The sequence below is a fragment of the Mus caroli genome, unplaced genomic scaffold (assembly GCF_978045245.1).
Source record: "Mus caroli unplaced genomic scaffold, Mus_caroli_1 scaffold_1, whole genome shotgun sequence".
NCBI classification, from domain to species: Eukaryota; Metazoa; Chordata; class Mammalia; order Rodentia; family Muridae; genus Mus; species Mus caroli.
This window is the reverse complement of record NW_028227256.1, coordinates 155143113-155166326: the sequence shown is the minus strand read 5'-3', so window position 1 is coordinate 155166326 and position 23214 is coordinate 155143113. Positions and strand designations below refer to the sequence as shown.

The 23214-nt window shown below is 43.0% G+C and overlaps 2 pseudogenes; one reads left to right on the top strand and one right to left on the bottom strand.

Annotated features, from left to right (window-relative positions):
- The first annotated feature begins 5347 nt into the window (after positions 1-5347).
- LOC110302846 (large ribosomal subunit protein eL19 pseudogene) lies at positions 5348-5941 on the top strand (annotated as a pseudogene).
- Positions 5942-9421: 3480 nt separating this feature from the next.
- LOC110305019 (large ribosomal subunit protein uL30 pseudogene) lies at positions 9422-10237 on the bottom strand (annotated as a pseudogene).
- Between the last annotated feature and the right edge of the window lie 12977 nt (positions 10238-23214).

Sequence of the window (23214 nt, the reverse complement as noted above, 5' to 3'; positions counted from 1 at the left end):
CCAGCACAACTGACATGACAAACCAGCTAAATCACCAAGTGAAAGAGTTTAGGAAACAAAATTAAAGAAACAAACTATGTGGACATCATTGTAACTCAGACCTCACTTCATAAATAATGTCAAGCTGAAAAATACAAGTAGATTACAAAAAAAACCCAAAGATTAAGAAATGATGATGTGAATGTAGAAAAAATATGGGAGAAAAGACCCAAGCCACAAGGTTAAAAGTTGGCACCTTTTATTACAATAAAGTTAAAAATGTCTTCTTCCTTACAGAATTCCAAACAATATATGTCTGGAAAGTAAAGTTTGAGTCACCTTCCCTTAACTGTGGGCAGAATCTAATGATTCATGTTTAATATGAATAAATAAATCATACAAAGGAAATAAAATTAACTACATTTGGCCAGGCAGTGGTGGCATATGCCTTTAATCTCAGCACTTGGGAGGCAGAGGCAGGTGGATCTCTGAGTTCAAGGCCGGCCTGGTCTAAGAATGAGTTCCAGGACAGCCAGGGCTACACAGAGAAACCATCTCAAAAAGCCAAATTAAAAAAATTAGATAAATAACTCCATTATAGAAAAACCTACGAGAACAACACCACCACTGATAAATTTTCTTTATATTACATACCCTTTAGTGTTATCTGATGAGAGAGAGGTATTGCTTCTAGGGTTTTTGTTGTTGTTGTTGTTGTTTTGTTTTGTTTTGTTTTGTTTTTTCAGAAAATTCCTGAGCCCACTGTGGTCATAAGAAAACCTCAGACAAACTCAAGCCAGAGAACATTCTACAAAATGTTTGACCAGTACTCTTTAAAATTCCAAAGATTATTAAACACATGAACACACACTGAGAAACTGCCTTAGATAAAAGAGACTAAGGAGATGTGGCAGCTGAATGCATTATAGCGTTCAGAATTGTGTATTAGAACAATCTAAGGAAACTCATGTACAAACTGGAGAAATCAGAATGTCTGTGGTTTAGTTAATAGTGTCAAACCCATAACTGCCTTGCTTTTTTATTAACATGCCAACTTACGTGGAGGTTAGCAAGTAGCGAGAGCTTGGAGAAGCTAATAAGAGTACTCTGTAATTTCTTTATAACTTTTCTGTAAATCCAAATTACTGTAAATTAAAACATTTTGCCACATATGAAAGATTTTCTTCTCATCAAAAGAGAATAGGAGATGCTTGTACGAAGTAAATGACATTCTAAAAACATACAGAACTCCAATAAGTTAATGAGAAGTCAAGAAACTCAACAGCAAAATAGATAAAGCTATGGAAAGATGAGTACTAGACCAGAAATCTAAACGACTAATGAATGGATACGAGATGTTCCACCTCAGAATTAACCAGAAATGTTTTAAATAGCATCAAAATATATCCAGATCAGTTTGGGAAAGTGTGTGGATGGGAATGTGGAAACAGGAAGACTCACACCCTTCTCATAAGAAAGGAAATGGACCATTTGAAAGAATTCTCGAGAGCAACGGTAGCGTGTGCAGTGGAGCACGTGGGTCTCCCCTACCTGTGATCCCATTCGACAGTTACCATCCCAGACACACACACCATGGACTACAGAGAAACACAGAAAAGAATGCTCCTCACAGCATGCTATGTAGATTAAGTCAACAGTGCTGTCTATAAGTGGGATGGTAAGCAGAACATGGTGGGTGCACACTCTGGAACATGAGTCAATAGAATTAGATAGATAAACATTCACCCACATGAATTCTAGAAAACCAAGCCGAGTGAATACCACCAATGTAAAAAAAAGAAAGAAAGAAAAGAAAAGAAAAAAAGAAAGATTTTAAATGGTGTTCATTTACTTAAACAGTATGTTCTACACTCCTAGCGCATGTCTTTAAGATATTTCAAGGAACTCAACAGGCATCAAAATGAAGCATACGGAGGGAAACACTACATAAACTAGCAGGTGGGGGAGGCAAGGCACAGGCAGGCACTTGTGGGGCTAAGATGATGATTTCCAATTTCAGCTAAGGTTCAAATCAGGCCAAAAATAAAAAAAAATGAAAATAACAGAGTGAGGTCTCGGAATCTTACCTCTGAGCTGAGCACATGAGTTTTATGTGGGTAAACACAGGGATATCTATATTGTGTGTTCAACGGCAGCACTTTTTCTGTCTATACTGATTACAGAATCAGTCATTTGTTAATGGCCAGATAAGTCACACTCAGATAAGAAAGGCACTGTGGTATCGGATTTCATTACAGTAAGACACACTGAGAGTACAGTCTGATGCTTATGAGTAATTCTTTCTAAGACCTTTACAAATCCCCAGTTCACAAATAGCCACTATATCACACATTTTCCATATATATAATGAGTGACGACAATTTTTCTCTAGGGATGTGGGGGCAGGGTATCTAATTCATTTACTAATCATGTAACCCACCACTAAACTCCAGCATCCCAGCCAGCAAGCATAATTCTAATTCATGCTTCAGTAAAAATACAAATTATAATACAAATTTTGGACCCAGAGGGTCATTTGCAAATAATGAGAAATGCAAATTCTAAATCAATGAAAGTCCAGGGAGAACCTTGGCATGATGACCACTCTGGTTCCCTGGAAGAGCTACTGCAGCCTTTTAAAGTGTTTACTGTGATCTCTGAGACAACGGAGGCCATGAACAAGCCCTGCTCATTTTGAGTGACAATTTAGCCTGTGGCTCAGACCACTATCGACTCACAGCAAATCAGAGAAGATTGAAATTCTAAGAGAAGCTGTTGGTTCCGAGGCTTTTAATGATTCGAATTTTCAATCAGAAGAGTCTTTTTTTTTCCAGTTCATTACCCACAGATTCTATGGACCAACCAATGTGTACAGCCCATCTCGCCTTTCCTTCCTCTAGTACACAATCCTGTCCATCATTTTACTGAGCCCTGAAAAACAAAACCAAAATATACACGTTCATCTCTCCTTCATTTACCTTGGCAAGATTCCAAAAGCCCAAGAAACAAACTTGGGGGGGGAAGGAATCCCAACTTTTTCGAAAGCTTGTAAAACAAAGCTGATTAAACTGATGGTTCCTTAACAGCACGGAACTGATGGGAGATTCAGCATGGGCTGGCAGCTCTGTGACAGAGGAGCATCGGGTGCAGGAACAGGGGAAAGAGGAGAGCATCTCAGCCTCATACAATTGCAAGCACGAGGAGGGAAACAGGAATAAGTTCCCACTGTGTGAAATTGCATGTTATTGAATTGATTGAGTTGTCATTCAGAAAAGGTGATTTTTAGAAATGAAGCCAGCAGGCAAATAAATAGAGTAGAAATTCAGATAAAACTCATTCAAGTATCACTACTGGAATATGTAAAAATGAAAGGACTGTAGCGAGTAGAGGTAATGTCATTAAACAATGACAGTGAAGGTCATTTCTTACTCCATTTCTTCTTTGGCTTATGGGCTGTCATTCAGAAAAGCCACTGGCGGCATATTGACTTATCAAGAGTCAGGGCCAGTAAGACCTCAGTAAGATTAAGAAATTCCCATGTTCTGTCCACGACATAACCCACCCTCACCTCTAGCCTCTTCTGTGTAACACTCTCACTAAGATGGTTCCTGTGGTCAACCAGTTGCAGGAGCTATAAAGAACTTCCCTACCTCACATCAGGCAAAGCACACCACTAAGTATACATTCTTTTTACTAACATATAAAGAATTAGGTTTCATTAAAGATTTTTTTTTTCAAAAAAAAAAAACTACTCCAAGTACACTTTCTCTAAATATGTGGCAGATTTATGTTTTGTCAGAGTTACTGCTATTCAAGGGAGATCAACCCGGTGTATTGTTTTTGTGTTGTTCTAACCAAAGTGGCCAATAGAAACAACTTAAGTGGGGAAAGGTCCTGGCTTAACAGGTTCAGAGACGTTTCAGTCAGTCCATGATAGCAGAGAAGACGTTAAGAAGACTCAGTCGAACAACACCTGGGTTGTGTGTGTAGAACGTAGTAGGTTCTCAACAACAAATGCTCTCAGTGAACGAAGAAATAATGACCCTCTGGCAGCTCCCTGTAGTAGCAGGAGTCTGGAGGTGGTGGAATGAAATCCCAGCAATACATACAAATTTTGGAAGAGGCCAACTCAGCAAGCTTAGAGGACATATGTATGCACTCTCCCCAGTGCTCAGACGCTGTGAGCACTATCAGCCAGGAGTGGACAGGAAATCCTGCAGAACAGAAACTAGGCAGAGCCAAAGAGAACACGTTTACTCCTGTTCCAAACCAGTGCCTGATCGACAAATATAAGAGTGAGCTGAAGTGGCAAGATTACAGTCAAGGATGTTCATCTGAAACCCAGGGTTCCAGCCCCTGCATAACCAGACTGTGCCCTCAAACAACTCATTTAACTTTTCTAAGTCACAGGTCCCTCCTCATAATTGAGGGCAGCGGTAAGACTGATTGGAGCATTTGAGAAGCAAAGAGCCTATCCGGATGAAAGCATCCCGTGGCGCTCTCAATGTGGCTGTTTGTACATTAAGCAGTATTCTATGTGAATCCTATGCTAAATTTATCGACTCAAATTGTAATTATAGAGCTACAGCTTTAGTTTCTTGTTAAAAAATTTAAACATCGAGCAGGCAAATTGAGTTTGAGGGGAGGCCAGAGAGGCTTTCCCTAGACCCCTGAAATTATACCATCAACTTGGTGGTGTATTGCCTCTTAGCAGAGCATTGCTTGAAGTTGTGAGGGGCAGCAGCCTCGGTATGCAGAATGTTTAACTGTCCGCTGGAGGGCATGTAAATAAAACGTTCACTAAGGTAAACACTTGTTCAGTTTTACAGCCTACTCACACGTAAATTTTATGTCCCATTATGATATATGACTTCTATGTGTTTGGAAGTCTTGGAACATCACTCAGTTGCAGAGTCCTCTAAGTAACTGACCGATAAATGGTTATTTACTCACTAGCTTTCATGGCCCATGAAAGTCTTTAAACTGGAACACTGTCCCTAACTACCCATTAGTGATCATGGTAATTCTTCCTAACGGCATGTGAGCCAGTTCCTCTTGACAGCCTTAGTGGCATGGATGGAGTGAGGGAAGATCCATGCTCAACCCAGGGGACTCAGTACATTGTCTAGACAAAAGATACAAGTGTGCCATGTGCCTGTTATCTCATCACATGAGAGGGTTAAGCAGGAGTTCAAAAACAGCTTGTGTTCAGCATACAGTCTGTGTCATTAACATGGGGTCAGTCCAAGAAAGAACATGGGTGTTAAATGCAGCATCTGCTCCTAGATCAAGTCACCAAGTCCTCAATACCTACTTGCTGGTCTCACATTAAAATGACTGTTCAGCCTTCGCGGCTGCATTGGCAGCCATGGGTATGCTCAGGCTACAGAAGAGACTTGTCTCTAGTATCCTCCACCGTGGTAAGAAGAAGGTCTGGTTGGACCCCAATGAGACCAATGAAATCTCCAAGGCCAACTCCCATCAGCAGATCAGGAAGCTGATCAAAGATGGGCTGGTCATCCAGAAACCTGTGACTGTCCATTCCCAGGCTTGCTGCTCAAAAACCACCTTGGCCCGACGGAAGGGCAGGCATATAGGCATAGGGAAGAGGAAGGGTACTGCCAACGCTCAGATGCCAGAGAAGGTGACCTAAGGCTGAGGATCCTGCACCAGCTTCTCAGGAGATACTGGGAATCTAAGAAGACTGACCGTCATATGTATCACAGCCTGTACCTGAAGGTCAGAGGGAAGGTATTCAAAAAAAAGCAAGCAGATTCTCATGGAGCATATCCACAGATTGAAGGCTTTGTCTAAGGCCCAGAAAAAGCTACTGACTGACCAGGCTGAGGCCTGCTGGTCTAAGACCAAGGAAGCACATAAGAGCCAGGAGGATAAGCGCCTCTAGGCCAAGAAGGAAAGGATCATCAAGACTCCATCCAAAGAGGAAGAAACCAAGAAATAAAGCTTCTCTCGTGTCTGTACATAGTGGCCTGGCTGTGGCCTCACATGGATCAGTCATTAAAATAAATAGATAGATAGATAGATAGATAGATAGATAGATAGATAGATAGATAGATAGAGATATATATTAATGCATGGCACACTTTTATATATATGAATGAATGACTGTTCAGCACTTGCGGGGATCTCCAGGTGTAAAAGAGACATATGCACAGGAAATCCCTTCCCTACAGGCACCTGCATTCGCTCTGAAATAATGTCAGATCATTCTAGGGCAAAAAAGCCATCCGCAGACTAGTAGCAAAATGAATCCAGATTTTGCTTGTAGGATTTGCTTTGCAATACATTTGTACAGTGTTATAAAAGAAATGTGGGGGTTAAAATGGTTTTTAATATAACAGTGGTTATTCCCACAGTAACCATAGTATAATGGTTATTATAACAACAACAAAAAAATCAAGTGTTTTTTTTTTCAGAAAATGTGCCAACGTTGCATATAAGCATTTCACATAGAACATTCATGTGATACAGCAATCCCATTAAATAGGTTTATCATCCCCACTTTGGAAATGAGAGTTCTGAGGCTCAGAAAGGCTAAGTAAGTCTCTCCAGTGTTGCAAAGCACCCAGACCAGGAAATGGCTCCACCCACATTTAGGGTGACCCTCCTCACCTCAGTAAAACTGATGAAGATGATCTCTCCCACCACAGAAAAGGTTTGTCAGGGACTCTAGACCAGTGCTTCTCAACCTGTAGGTTGTGACATATATGTCAGATATCCTGAATACCAGATATTTATGTTATGATCCATAACAGTAGCAAAATTACAGTTAAGAAGTAGCAACAAAATGATTTTATGGTTGGGGGTCATTACAACATGAGGAACTGTATTAAAGGGTCACAGCATTAGGAAGGTTGAGAACCACTGCCCTAGATCCTGTCAAGTTTGCAATCAATGTTAACCATCTCAAAGTGCAATGGTAAAAGCTTTTGAGTGTCTAATTAAAAGCTGTGGACTCAATTCTACCTGCTAAAACAATACCACTTTTCACCTCATAGATTTCATAACATAAAACTGTAATAAATACTAAAATAGCTATCCATCAACTGGAAAAGAGGAGAAGTGATTGTTGCAAACTACAAAAAGAAAATTTTTTAAAAGAAATGAGATTATTATAATAAGAGTCATCTCTTCCTTTGAAGTAATGAAATGTGATTTTTCACATTTTCAAAATACTAATGATAATTTGGAGGCTAAAGTATCGAAAATGCTTAATGGGTGTGATCAGGGGCCATGTCGCTCACTCCCCACCCCACCCTGCTTTCTCTGGTTCAGCCAGTTCATAGTTTACAGTGGATTAACTGGGTAGGCCTCCAGCCTCAGTTTTCACTAGGGTGTTAAAACAGGGAAATGAAGTTAACAGCTTAGTCTGAGGCATTCTAGAAGACTGCCTTTTGGAGACTTCTTGGGTATTCAGGGCTTAGCCACCTGCAAGAAAAAGGTTAAATACCAGATCTCTCTCTGCTCAGAACCAAGATACTCACTGAGCACCTGCCTGTTGGGTACTGTGCTGAAACTGGGGAAACAAACAGAAAAGATGGGCTCTGTGAACATGCATTTTAATATAAATGAATGTAGTAAATTAATATGGCAGCTGTATTTCTTTATCCTAACTAGTCCCTCAATAACAACACAGAGAGGCGAAGTACTTGGGCAGTGTATCTTAATTCCCTAAATTAATCTGGCTACCTCCTAGCCAGAATTTCCATAATACTGGCATTTAGTGCTTTCCATTCTCCACCTGAACTCTGTGAACTCCTTCCTTCTTCCTCCTTCCTCCTTCTGTCTCATAGCTCAATCAATCAATCCCTTCTCCCCTCCCATCCCCACCCTCTCTCCACCCCCATCCCCACCTCCACCTTCCCCTACCCGATGGAAGTCCCACCCTATTCTCTCTTCTGCCCAGCCATTGGGTACTCAGCTTTTATTGACAAGCCAGAGATTAAATATATGGTAAGAATTGTTTACACAAACTTGAGACAGGGAGTTCTTGACACAAGCATTACAATATTATGTCCAGACTGAAACAAGATCTGAGAGCAGAGAAGTCAGCATTTGAATAACACAAGGATAACCTTTACACAGTACACAAAAACATTATGCCTACAGGCTCCTACCCTTCAGTTGCCCACAGTCTGGTAAAACTTTCCTAATCCCCTGGGACTGCTGGAGCAGAGCATCTGTGAGTCCTGAGCTGAGATATTACCTCCATCTTCACACCTTATCTGCACCTGGGCAAGGAAAAGGCCTCTTCTCCTGCACCTAGCAATGGGGAAGACATTTCCTTTATCTTTGGTTTGTTTGACATCACGTCCTGGGGTCACATGTTAATATCCAGCTCATCAAAGGCCTGGCCCCTTGGGTTCATTTCCTTCCATCCCTCCTGCAGACATCATAGACATTTACCAAAGTAAATGTACCAACCGCTTGGGACCCTTCCACAGTCTCATCATTCCAGCAGGAATACTCTTCTCTCTCCTTCCCAGGCCCTCTGACCTCCTCCAGGGTTCTTGCATTCAAGTATTAGCTTAACCATCACTTCTGAAAGGTGGATCTTCTCCCCTGACAGCAGGCTGCACATCTGGCAATACCCCTCCCCCTACCCCGTGTCCCCTTGTTCCCTTTTTATGGCTCTTACCACACTCATAAAAATCCACCTGTTGTCTCCTACCCCCCTGGACCATAAACTTTAGAACAACAAGACTTTATCTGTCTTTCTCCCCATCAATACCCCAATCATCCTATAACAGGTGCTCACTAAATATTTGTGATGCCCTGCGTTGTGCTGAAATAATTCACTTATAGAAGAAGAAAAGGCATGATGCAGGATTTCCTGGCTCCAGATTTCCCTTCCAACTCAAAAGAGCAATTTGATTTCTCCAACCACACTAAACCTTTCTTCTCGCTCCCACCACAGCTTCCTCGGCTCTCTGCCCATGTTACACTTGTCAGCTGCTGTCTTTTCACCAGTTCCTGAAAGGAAAAAGACATGTCTTCCTCCCTCCACACTCTGGGTTCTGAATTCCTCCTGCAGAGCTGAGGCTCAAGGAACATTGACTGATGCTGGTGCTCGCCTTTAATCCCAGCACTCGGGAGGCAGTGCCAGGCGGAGCTCTGTGAGTTCAAGGCCAGCCAGGTCTACGGAGTTCCAGAACAACCAGAGCTACACAGAGAAACCCTGTCTCCAAAAAAAGGGAAGGAAGGAAGGAAGGAAGGAAGGAAGGAAGGAAGGAAGGAAGGAAGGAAGGAAGGAAGGAAGGAAGGAAAGAAGGAAGGAAAAGAGAGAGAGTCAATTGAGAGATGACAAGAAATTAAATTTGTTTCCAAAAAATATTTTATGATTTTCTACCTAGTAGATTTTTTTTTCAATCTGTGACTCTTTATTAACTGACCAGATTACAAAAATATCATGGGAAACACCTTAGTTCATCTGTCTAATAAGCCTGTTTATCTGGATCTTCCCTGTTGCCAGCATCTCCACCTTCCACAAAGTGAGTTGCCTTTTTCTTCATTCCCACCTCATGAGAAAGATAATGTGAAGGGCCATGGGAAGTTATTTGCTTCCCTGAATTGTTTCCCAACTGTATAGATCCCATGACCTACATCCTCCATGCAGATGATGCCAAATTTACCAAGAGGTCGAGCAATCAAGGAATCACCTGTCAAGGCGATCAGCTTCTTGTTGATTTTGCCATAGCCTCGCTTGTAGGTGAGCTCATTTACTGACTTCAGGTTTGGGGTAGCCCCATGCGATGTACGGTTCCACGATCCGCAGCATGGTAACTAAAGCCTTGTTGAGCTAAACAAAGGTACCACTGAAGATCTGTTGAAGACGAAGAAGCTGCACTACCTTGCGGACCTTTGGGCTTACTCCGTTGATACCTCAAATTCTGATGACAAAGGCCAGTTTTGGTTCTGCGGGCACATAGAAGTTCCCAGCTTTCCTTGCCATCCTGGCCATCTGAATCTCAGTCCGGGACATCTGCCTGCACTCCTTGTGATAGTGCTGTGCCTTCTCATAGATGAGCTTCCTCCTTGCCTATCACGGTGTCTTCAGGGCAAACTTCTTCCTCAGGCGCTTCACCTTCAACTCTGTGAAATTCCTTTGCTCTTGCTTAAGGGTTTGTGGCACAGCAGAAACCTTTTTCTTGAGAGTTTTTGGCACAGCAGGAAGTTTTTTCTTAAGGGTTTCTGGCACAACTGCAACCCTCTTTTGCTTCTCTGGAACAGTCTCCATGTTTCCAGTCAGAAAAGGAGAGAGATTTTTTTAAAACAAAAGATAGCTTTCTAGGCATGGTGGTTTGAATATGCTTGGCCAAGGGAGTGACACTATTTGGAGGTGGGGCCTTGTTGGAGTAGATGTGGCCTTTTGTTGGAGGAAGTATGTCACTCTGGGGGTGAGTTTTGAGAGACCTTCCTCCTAGTTTCCTGAGAAGCAGTCTTCTCCTGTCTGCCTTTGGAGCAACATGTAGAACTTTAGGCTCCTCCAGGCCCACATCTGCATGTGTGCTGTCACACTCCAGCCTTGATGGTCATGGACTGAACCTCTGAACCTGTAAGCCAGCCCCAATTAAATGTCATGCTTTATAAGAGTTGCTTTGGTCATGGTGTCTCTTCACAGCAATGAAAACCCTAACTGAGACACCGGGTGTGTGGAAATCTAAGGGGGAGCCTTTCTGCAAACAGGAAACTCTATGTGTCCCTACCCAAGTCTCCAAATCAGAAAATAAGTATCTTGTCGGCACTGAAAAGAAAGTGTTCTTTTTGCCTTCATTGATCACAGACAAAGCCTGGTCCTGCCAGATATAGTCATGTTCTAGAAGGCTCTGAAATAAGGTTCCAATGCCCACTCTGACATAAGTCAACACAGACTACCTTCCTCTCATTGGGACTACAAGGAGCACCCAGGTGTGAAGACCTGAGGACAGAGTCTCAGCGTTGGCAGGAAGTATTAATGGCACCCTATTGCTTGCTAGACAGGTCCAGCCTCCATAAGGGTCTCTCAATAAGGTCCCTGTCTCCATACCAACTGACACACTGTCAAAACCACAGAGAATCTGTGCCATCTTGCCTGACTTTTGCACCAGCATCCGGCCTCTCAGGAGCTCTGCTAAGACTCTCAACTACTTTTTCTCATGGGCAGAGCCAGGAAAGGCCCCCGCACAGAGACCCCTGGGTATGACACTAATCCATTCGCCTGCTTCTATGTCACATTTAATTACTCACTCGATACAGAATTATCCGTACTGAAACTCCGAACTAATGAGATGCTGTGAAGCCTTCGAATTGGGGATTACAAACTGCCGCGTGTCTCACCAAGGTCAGTTTAGATTGTTCTAAAGCTATTAGTACATGATCACCTCTCTTTAACCTGAAACCCCTTTACTTTTCATTTAAAATTTTTTTAAAAAAAGGAAATATCAGAGTGTTTTGGAGGAGGCAAAGGGCGACGCTTCGTTGTTTGTTTTAACTACGTGAACGCTTCAGCCATCAATATCTGACTCCTCCCTCGGAGCAGCATCAAAGTTCTTTCCCATAATCTTCCCAACAGGCTATGTTGACCTTTGCCTCCGGGGGATAAGAAAGCACAGCCTCTTGATAACAGTTTTCTGGGAAAGGATGCAGAAGATGCATAGACATACACAATTTTAAATTGAGCTGTATTCCTGTTTCATAATCACAAAGGCTCCAGGCAGTCTTTACATTCCATTCCTCAGCACGCGCCTCTTTAAAGGGTAGGACGAGTATACCGCAACATATTTGTTCTCCCCAGGAAGTACATGATAGCCCCAATAAACTTCCATGCACGACTTTGACTATGCACTCTGTACACATTGGTATCTACTACAGCAGCTCAAGCCACAGATGACAATTAAGCAGCTGAAATATGGCTAGGCTAAGCTGAGACACACTGTAACTGTAAAAGAAAGACCAGAGTTAAGATTTAGACTGGAAGCAGAATTGAAGTACTCAGGTTGGTAATTTTTTATATTTGACTGCATAGTGAGGTTGTGGTTTGGATGTGTTAACAGAATTTCTCAAGCTCAATTGATGTTTGGGGTGAGATATTCTTATTGTTTACATCTGTGTCCCACCCCCACCCCATGTGTCTTCTGAAGCATGAGATACTCTTCCCCATAAGCCCTCAATTTGTATCTCTACCTAATTGGCAAGGAGAAAGGAATCACCATGATTGGCTTAGAGAAATGGTAGAGGACTACTTAAAGAGTAGTCCTCAGACCAACAGCGTCACTTACACAATTGGAAATGCATTTTCTCTTAACCCATTGCACACCTATGAAATCAGAAACTTCAGAAGTAGGATTCATCAGCTGGTGGCTTAAGGTGACTTTGTTATGAGCATTAGAAGTGGAGAGCCTAAGTCAGGAAATAATTAATTAAAAAAAAAAAGCGGGGAATCACTGACTTAGACCAGCCAAAGCCTGTTTTTTATTTAAAGCTTCATTCTCCTGAAGCTTCATTCTCCTGAAAGATACAGTCAGGGCTGACTCTTAAGGGGAAAAAAAAGTCATAATTCTTTCATAAAGCAGAAGAAAGGGGTGGCGGGAGCAGGGGCGTTTAACGGACAACCAAATTTATCTTTTATAATCAGTATTGTTCGTTGTCTTTCTTTTTTGACTAGAAAGAGCTCTAATGCTTTCCTATTGTGCGTGCTCTGTAACCAGTAACTTAAGAGGGTATTTACAGAGAATGCTTTTCAAACAATATTTTGGATGTCCTTAGCAAAAGTTTGACTATCACCATACAACACTCAAATAAAACACCAACCCTTAGCCATGCAGAGTCTTTAAAGGAAGTTCTCATAAAGGGCTTTATAACCTCCCCCAGGATGATCCCTTATGGTGGAAAGATGAATTATTGTTTTTAATTTTCATTTTACAGATGGGAAAACTGAAGCTTAAAGGGGAGAGGAATCACACAGCTAGCAACTTTGCATGCCAAAGCTCACCATGCAGAACTGGCTCAGAGCTGGCTGGAGCATCTTCCGTTAAAAAGTCTTCCGTGGAGAAAACCATGAAGATTTCAGCAGCATTACCTGCATGGCCTGATCAACTACAAGACTTTGGAATTCCAACTGCAGTATAAGAGAAATTGACAGCTAAAATAAATGGTAAAGATTTCCCCACCACCACTAATTGCACGGCAGAGGAATTTTGCATGAAGCTGCCCAAGAAAATGAGCATTTTCATTACCTACTGTAGCTTTAATGAATGGCCTAAGACTTGGCTGCAGAACTGACTGCTACCTCGATCACATTGCGATGCCTAACAGCCCATTTTTCTCCAGAAAAATCCCAAAGATTTTTTTTCTTGTTGTTGTTTTATTTTCTTGTGAGCTACAGGTATGAATTTTTTTTTAATCTTAAAGAAAAAAATACACATGGCATGTTGTCTGCTAAGGTAGATTTCAACTGTGACTTTTCAGCTAGGAAGGATTAAAATCAAATAAAATCTCAGTCCCCAGAAGACCACAGCAAAATAGCCCAAGATACAGAGTTCTCCATCCCAGGTATCTGCTCTGTTCTGCAGCCCTATCAGCAATGCTCTTCAGACCCAGGAGCAGCTGCTCAAACAGTCCTGCTGGGGGTTGAGATTGCCTGGTGATTACAAGAACCTGCCGCTTTTCCAGAGGACCAGTGTTCAGATTCCAGTACCCACATCAAATGGCTGCCAACCACCTATAACTCCACCTTCTAGGGGAATCCGATGCCCTCTGAGGCACACCCATGCACGCTCGTGCGCGCACACACAGAGAGAGAGAGAGAGAGAGAGAGAGAGAGAGAGAGAGAGAGAGAGAGAGAGAGAGAGAGAGAAAGTTAGACAGAGAGAGAGAGAGAGAGAGAGAGAAACAATTTTATAATAGCTCTGCTGAGCATCCTGTGAGGTTCCAATCTCTATCACAACCTGGGTGAACACTGCGAAATCCTGAGACCAGCAAGCAGTAAATGCCATTTGATGGGAGATAGCTAGGAGAAAATAAAGAGCCGATGTCAGTAGGGACACTCTGAATAAAGGGCAAAAGCAGCATGGTCTTCATGCCCTTTGTCCTAAGGTTTCCAGAGGGAACATGTTATGTCCAGAGTCTCTACTTCAAGCCTTCCCACTGATTTGGGGTTAGTGTTTCTCCTCTTGGGGCCTAGTCCTTGCACATCTCCCAGGTCCTCTGCTGTCTTAATCTGAAAGTTAAGCATCTCCCTGTTTCCACCCAGGTGGAAGAAAAGCACATTCCTACCTCAGCCCTGCAGGAGCACTGAAGTTCAAAGCCCCAGGCAGAGCTCCGCCTAAGCTGGCTTCATGAATGCTGTATTATTGTTCTGCTGAGCAGTTACCCCCATGCCAAGCAAGTCAGAACAAGCCTTCTAAGCTGTGCTGATGGATGTTTGCAGAGAACCCGTGGGAGTTATTAATATTCATGTTCCCGTCACACTTTCTGCAAGTAAAGGAAGCTTGTTTTCTGTAACACATCATTAGGTGAGGAAGACAAGGGACCTCCTAGGGTTTTGAAGCAAAAAGTGTGGTCACCTCAGTCCCAGAGAAGCTGAAAGAGGAACAGCCAAGGTGAACCGGTCACAGGCAGTTAACTTTCACCTTCTAGAGATGCACAAAAGATCCTTTTCGTCAAATGTAAACGTTTGTAGGCTCTGCAAAGAGAGCGGTGATGGGATCTGGGGCTGTTGACAGTCTCTTTCCTCTGAGAGGGACAGCAGGATACAAAGGCTGTGTCTGAGAACACAGCTTTGAGAGTACAGAGTAGGGACTTGGGGACTCTGAGCTGAGCCTCCCTACTTGCCTGTATAACCCAGAAGGAATCTTTAGATTTGGGAACGGAATCTAGTTAGGATAGCTGTCATCAAGAAGACAAAAACGTAACAAAAGCTGACAGGGATGCAGAGAAAGGGGAACCTTGGTACACTAGCCATGAGAATGCAAATTAGTACAGCCATTATGGAAAACAGCACGGAGTTTCCTCAGACCGTTAAAAATAGGGCAACCATATGATTCGGTAATCCCACCACTGGGAATATATCCAAAGGAAATGAACTCGGCATGTCAACAAAATATCTATACTTCCGTGCTAAGTGAAGCAATATTGACAATAGTCAAGTTATAGAATGTCTATCAACAGATGGGGGATAATGAAAACATAGTGTGTATACTCAATGGAATACTATTCAGTCATTAAAAAATCCTGCCATACGTGGCTGCATGACTGATGGGTGGCACTGGGGGACACAGTGTTAAGAGAAATAAGCCAGGCTCATAAAGTTGAGTGCTATATGATCTCAGTGGTGTGTGGAGAATAAACATATTGCTCATATAAAAGAAAAGTGTCAGAAGTCAGCAGCTAGGAAGGCCAAGAGAGAGAAGCAATAAAAAGAGAAAAGATAATAGTTATCAAGTAGATAATAGTCAGAAAAACTCAGTTCGATAAGAAGTTCTCCTGCCCACAGCACAGTAGCAGGATTCCATTAGCAATTTCCTGTATATTCCAAAATAGCCAGAAAAGAGGATTTTTAGTGTTCCCACCACAAAGAAAGGATAAACATTTGAGGTGATAGAAATGCTAATTACGCTAATCATTACATTTGATCATTACACTTCGCATGCACGTACTCTCAGATTTCAGAATAGCACCTGTCTCAGACCACATGGCCACTGTGTGTTGAATGAATTAATAATTTAATGATTTGAGTAAAGAAATGAAATCTGTATTCCCCAAGGGTGGCAGCACACCTTAGCAGATAAGGTTCAAAACACATTCACGGGCACCAAATCTCGATTTTTCACAACAAAGCGAGCTTTAACCTTCTGTTCATTTTGTAGCTGAGGAAGTAGGCCCAGAGAGGCTGCACACCTATTTACGGTGCAGCGTGAGAAGTGTTCTGCAGAGTGTGAAAGTGTGAACAAACACAGGAGATCTGGAAAGGTAAATAGAATCTCAGACCTTCTGAAGATTACCTTCTATGAGTGTTGAGGGAAAGAAGACAATAAGAAAATAAACTAATTTAAAAGTAAGAGGTCTTGTTGAGCTAGATTAAGAGACAGGGAATAGGGACCTGGACTTGTGGATTAATAAGGAAAGGCCTGCCTGAGAAGGGACATGCATGGAGGGTTGACCCAGATGGCCACAAGGCTGTAGGGAAGGGTCTTCCAGTGAAAGGGAGCAGAAGTGCGAAGACTCACTTGTTTTTACTGTATCCGGCAGGTACATCACCATCTCTCTGACTTGTTTTTACTGTACCCGGCAGGTACATCACCATCTCTCTGAAATGGAGACGGTTTCCTTCCTCCCAAGGCCAGCTTATAAAATGGATTCTCCCACAAAATTAAAACCTTCTTACAAACACCAGCAAGACAATGTGAGTGCCTCGCCCTGCACCTGTCATGCTGGAAGCAGCTATAGCGTTTGCACTGTATTTACAGTGTGCAGGGGGCATTACTAGCCTGTTATTCCAATCTTGTTCCCTTGCCCTCCCAACTTTCCAAAGTCCCACAAAGGACAGAAGATGCTGGAAGGGGCTGTTGCCATTACTACATGGGAAGAATGGATAGTGAGGGGGGAAGAAAATTTTAATTGATTATTAATGTATTTTCCCACGCCATGCTGAGAACGGTGTGACTTCAGTGGTCTCCAGCCTTCTGACTATACAGTGCCCAGTGGAGAACCTGGCACATAGTAGCTATTCAATAAATGCTTGATGAAAGAAGAAATGGAAACTACTGTCCAGTAGCATACGCTGTGGCTCGGCAAAGGCCCTCTCCTGGGCTCATTTCCATGTCACCCAGCAAGAGCTAGGGACCCCCACAGAGCCCTGACATCTCAGAAAGGAGCCTCAGCCCTCCCCTTCAGCGCACACTCCCTCATGCCCCCCACCCCTGTGTCTGTGGGTACAACTGAGTGGCAGCCCACAGAGGAAGTCGGGGTGATTTTACTGCAGGTTAGCTTTGTTGGCATTTACATCAATCACCTCTTTCTGTAATTTTAAACTCTAGCTCAGCATTCTCAGAGAAGACATAAATTATTAAACAAAAGAAAGCCACTCTGGCTTCAGATCAGATGGTAATAAGCATCACCAGGTATGCTCAAAGTCCCTTCATGTGGCCCAAGTGGCAGCAGAAGGAGTTTTAAGATTTGGCAGCGCTACTCAAGTTCTGGCTAGTGTTAATGGCGGATGTGTCTGGAACTCACAAGGATTATTGGAGACAATTGGGGCACTTCTCCCCATGCCTGAGGAAAGAGGAGGGTGGGAGAGAGAGGAGAATAAACCTTCACATCAAAACAGAGTAATTTTCACTGCCTGCACATCTTCTATGTCCTATTACGATATATCTGTGGGGCTATGCTAATGTTTATAACACGAAGTAGGTATCACTGTCTCTTCAGCCAGTGACGACATCGGGGCACAAAGATATTAAGTGGCTTACCTGAAATCACACAATGGATGGAAAAGCTGGAACTGGAATCTGGGCCTAACCCATGTCAGCTGTCCCCTCACCACAGGCGGCACCAGGCCCTATGGGCAGCCATGAAGCCCATCCTAAAGGATGCGATAGGTGACGAACCCTGGCATTAGCTTTGTTGTGGGACACAAGCTTTGAATGGCACACTAGGGGAGGAGTGAGACCATGTACATTCTATAGCACAAGAATCATGTCCTTCCAGTGCAGAGGGGAAAGATAGCATGGTGACAGACAGCAAAAGTCGTGTGTCCCTGGAGCAGTGGCTTCTGTATGTCCTCTACTGTGACTCTTGCAAAGCAGTCCCTTAGACATGTTCGTCTGTAAAAACTGTGAAAGTTTAATGCCACACCTAATATATAATACATGATATATAATACATACCCTTTTATATATATATATATATATACATATATATATATAATGTATACATATACATATATATGTGTATGTATATATATATAATGTATACATATACATATATATATGTATGTGTATATATATATATATATATATATATATATATATATATATATATATATAGAGAGAGAGAGAGAGAGAGAGAGAGAGAGAGAGAGAAACCATGCTTGGTGAACAAATAACCCCAGACTGATTTCTGTTCCTATGGAGAATCTGCCCTCTAAGCAAGTCAGAGCTGCCATTCTGCACCTCATTCAACAAGCTTTGGAAACAAGCCCCAGCCCCAGGCTGCAGCATCTCGCACACATTCTCCTTCCTGAAACTGAAGAGGAAAGGCTTAGTGAAGTAGGGAGCCTCTGAAAGCTGAGAGAGAGGTGAATAGAAGACATTGGATCTGGCGGGGTGAAGGATCTAGCAGGAGCTGGGTCAGAACCCATTCAAATCCCCCAGAACCTTCACTTCCAGATAGGTGTCTGCAACACACACTGAGGAGCACAAGACTCCCAGAAGAGCTGGTCCAATGTGCCCATCCCCAGGCGCATGCCAAGCCCATGCTTGTGTTAGACAGCTCCAGGGTATTGGGGGAGGTATTGGTGGAAGGGTGTCTTTGATCGCTTCTAACAACCCTACCCATTTCACAGAGAAGAAACTAACATGCAGAAGGAGATCACTTGACCATAATGACAAAGGAACAAGAAGCCAAGCATCCTGGTACCCTTCCCAGAATGTTGGTCCACTTCAACCCTGGGATGTCTCAGCAAAAGATGCTGATTGAGAGATCTGACCCAGAGAGTGTCAGGCAGAGATTTCATCATGCAAATGAAGACCAACACACTGGATTCCACTCTGGAAGGCCACACATGGGCATCTGAAGTATTATGTAGACAATACCCAAAGCAGCTTGTGTGGGGTTTCAAAAAAATAATAATAATGTACCCAAGAAACTGCAAGAAGACTTAACCCTCAAGCATCAGTGAAAAATACCACTTCTCCCAGGAAGCTTTCAATTCTCACCCCCATTCAATTCCAAATAAGTTCTCCTACCTCTCAAAACCTTCAGGCTTTATCAATTCTGTAGCACCACAAGGTCTTAGAAGATGTTGCTATTGGAGCTGGAGAGATGGCTCAGAGGTTAAGAGCACTGACTGCTCTTCCAGAGGTCCTGAGTTCAATTCCCAGCAACCACATGGTGGCTCACAGCCATCTATAGTGGAATCTGATGCCCTCTTCTGGTGTGTCTGAAGACAGCAACAGAAGATGTTGCTATTGAGTTCTCTTTCAGAAATCAGGTCTCTTTGTTATGGTATTTTATGAGCTCATACAGCCTAGAGATATATTGTCAAATTTCCATCTAATACCTAGCACTGAGCCTTGTCCACAATACACACTTAGTAAATATTTGTTGAATGAATATTCTTATGCAAAATCCATCGTGGGAAATAGAAGATTATAGCTGATCCAACTAAATAGGGTTCAAAGAAGAGAAGGCTTTAGGCATAGATATTTCTTCTAATTCCAAGAGCAAATCTCCCTCTTGGAATTCAGAAAGAGATAGGGGCTGTTGACACTGGAATATGGGAGAAGACGTTGAATTAATCAGGTGTTAAACCAGAAATCTTTGTTTGCAGAAAAGCCCCTCTGCCTGAGGCAAAAGCCTGTTGGGAAGTAGTGGAAGGTGTTCCTCATAGAATTGTGGGGCAGTGGACATGGCTGAAAACATTCATTTTAAAAAGTTTAAAAGACACTATCAGAAAGATATCCAGCACTTTCATTTCAGAATGACAACTGGTCTCAGGGTCAAGAAAAGAGCAAGAGACTACATTGAAATGACCCTTGGCTGCCAAAGCAAACAGAAAGGAGTGCCCAGGTGAGTTAGGAAGAAATTCCTGCCTCCAAGGAACCTAGGAAGAGCTTTCTACCTCACCTGGAAAGAGCACACACTTGTAACTGATGAGAACGCCCTCAGGCCTGGTAACCTTCCAACAGCCATCCTTGCCAAATGCCTTGCCCTTTGGCTCCCAAGCCACCTGCCTAGCATGACAGGAGCCAGAAATTCCAGCTGTGCATCCCAGAACCCTGGAAGTTCCCACTAGCCAGGTGACTTTTGAGCCTGGAGGATGAAGCCAGCTCCAATATTTCTTTTGGGAATCACGCCAAAAAAGCAGCTGCCTAAATAACAAGCCCCACAACCAGCTCCAGTAAGAGTTTCCCTCTCGATGCCAAGGGTCATCTACACTGCCAGGGAACAGACTACGAGGCTGGAAGAAATATTCAGACAAAAGAAGCTAAGAACATTATTAAAGCTATATATTTCTTCCTTGAGAATTTCAAACTTTCTTGGCTACAGAGTCCTAGAGATGTCCTCAGGCGCGGCCTCTCTCTGCTATTCTGTTGTCCTCTCACGTTTGCCAAGTAGCTAGAATTTACCCAAAACCATCTTATTCACCCAATACTATTCGGGGCATTTGTAAGACTGACTCATTTAATCAAGACAAAATGAAAATTCTTTAAGGTAAGTGATAGAATCACTTCTATATTACGGATGAAGAAACCAAGGCCCTAGGAGGTTAAATCACCCAAGGTCACATGACTGTGGAGCACCCTCAAGCTTACACACAACTCCTGGGTTTTTGTTTGTTTGTTTGTTTTGTTTCTTATTTTTCTTTCTCTATTGCTGTCACTAATGCAGAACAACCCCTCAGTCTTCACACTGGGGAGCTATGTGGGGTCCTAAGGATTTATACAATTCACACAAGCAAAAGAGAGGTGGGTTCAGCACATGCTAAGTGAAAGTCAGGGGAGGGGGGAGGGGACAGAGGGAAGAGCTGTCTGGAGGAGGGAGTCAGGGATTAATGGTATTTCACTCCAAGGAAGAAGTACCTATGGAACAAAGGCTGAGAAACTCCTCGGCCACAGGGCTGAGAGGGTGCTCAGTGCAGTGAAAGAGTAGCTAACTCCCCATGCCCCCTTGAGCAACTCTCTTCTTGCTTCATCACCCTGCCTGATTTCATTTCCAGATTATGTCCCTTATATCTGGCTAGCATGGTAAACTAAGCCCTTGGCTTCCTGCTAAGCCCTGTATTCACAGTCTAAGAAGAAGGACATGACCCATCTATTCTCTGATGGTCCCCTAGACTGGCTCGCTGTCTGATTCTGTTGCCCTCACTCAAATATTCACCACCAGAGATCAGTAGCTGGATGTAGTAGCCCTCAGGGAAAGGGACCAAAGAAGCTGGATTGAGGTCTAGTCTGAGAAACATGAAGATATTGTGGCACCTGCATAGTGAAACCAGTTCACTTAGACTATGGGGTATATAGGAAGAGGGAGTCCAGCACCCTGTGGTTTAAAAAAAAAAAGTGTGCTCATAGCTAGTCTTGCCCTCGTGTATTTCTGCATCCAAACAAGGAGTATGAACTGTGGCTGAGGGGGAGGGGGGTCTAGTTTGTAGCACCCTTATTATATCTATGTCCATTTTAGGGATACAAGAACCAATGAAATATGGTCCTATTTTTACAGTCTAGGAGAGACAGACATGTACAGAAGTCAGGAAGAAGGCAGGCTGTGCTCTGAAAACACGGAGACCTCATGATAGCTTTCAACTAAAAGAAATCAGAAAAGGTGGTGGGAGGGAAAATAATGTGTGTGTGTGTATATATATATATATATATATATATATATATATATATATATACATACATACATATGTGTGTGAAAATATAATGAAGACTACCTAACAGCACAGGAAGGAACCATATCCCAAGTCAAACAACACCACAAGCAGAGATGAGGAAGAGGATGTGATTAAAGTGTGAGCATGAGAGAGGCCTAGAGAGAGGCCAGGCAGCAAACGGGCCATAGGAAACCTTTCATGTACTAAATGGCTAAGCCTTGTCTCTTAACAGAGAAGTGAGCATTCGGGTTACAAGCATTTGCTTCTAAAGGCTTCCCCTTATCTTCCCTTGAATCCTGGACTAGTAAACCAAACTATATGGGTTTGCCATATCTCAACTTGTTATCAGTGTACACACACACACACACACACACACACACCTGCGGTCTGATACATCCAAGCCAAATTGGTGTGTCTTGATTTTTCTCACATCTGCCTTGCTCACCTTTTGCTGCTGGAGCCAGTCACCTGTCAGTCAAATTTGACTTCCTTCATTCTCTCACGTCTCACAGTCATGAGCAAATTCTAATAGCTGTAATATAAAAACACATCCAGAATTCAGCCTCTTGGCACCACCATTTCCACGGCAACCTCATATACTAGATGATCTTTTACATACTGGATTATTGAGAGACCCTTATAGCCAAGTACAGTCCAACCCAGGAGTCAGGGTGACCTTGAAAATTGTAAGCTTGGACAGTCTTCTACGGAAAGCCTCTAAATAGTTTCCCTCTAGCTGGGAATAAAAGCCAGATTCTTTCCCTTGACCTGAGCTCTGTGTTCTCCTCTGCTGCCTGCTCCCTCTGCACTAGCACCGGCGTGCTGGCCTCTTTGCTGTCCCTCACACACAAAGAACACTTGACCTCCAGACACTACACTGGTTTTCTTGGCCTGATTTGTTTCTCTCCATGTACCCTCATGACTTGCCTGTAGCTCTCCTCAGGTCTGTACTCATCTCCTGGTCACCAACGCTACGTCTGATGTCCTTCTTAAGAACAGCAACCCTGTGTCTCTTATCATTTTGTTGCCTGATTTATGCCTTATTTCTTTGCTTGATCACAAAGCGACTTCCTTCTACCAAGACTACTGTCCCAGGACAGTAAAGACTTGGTCTGTTTTACTCACAGATGACTCCTGATGGCTGGAGAGGTAGCAAGTATGGAGTACACGCTGTGCTTTTTAATTTTTATCATCACTACCATCATCATCATCATCATCATCATTCAATGTCTAGATTAATTAGGTGAGTTCTCCAGTTAGCACTCCCCACCAAAGACTACTAGAGAGGTGCTTATTATAATGGTCCAAGACAACACTGAGGGGGTCCAGAGCAAGGTCAGGTCCTAGACAAACACACTCTTGTGTTACAAGAATGTGTGGCAGGTGATGTCTTCAAGTCACAGAGTCCCCAGATTAAAAGGGCCAGAGCTTTAATGGAGCTCCATCTTCGTAGCAAGCACAGACACAAAGGCTGTAGGGATGGTTAGATCAATAATCCAACAATGACATCAAGGGCTAGGCTTCTCTTCCATCTTTCCAGTTCACATGTGAAGCTAGCTTCACAAAGATCATAGAGCAGATTTCTTCTTATGTACCATTGGCAGAGCTGGATCCCATGCCCATTTCTAGTCAGGACCTTGCAG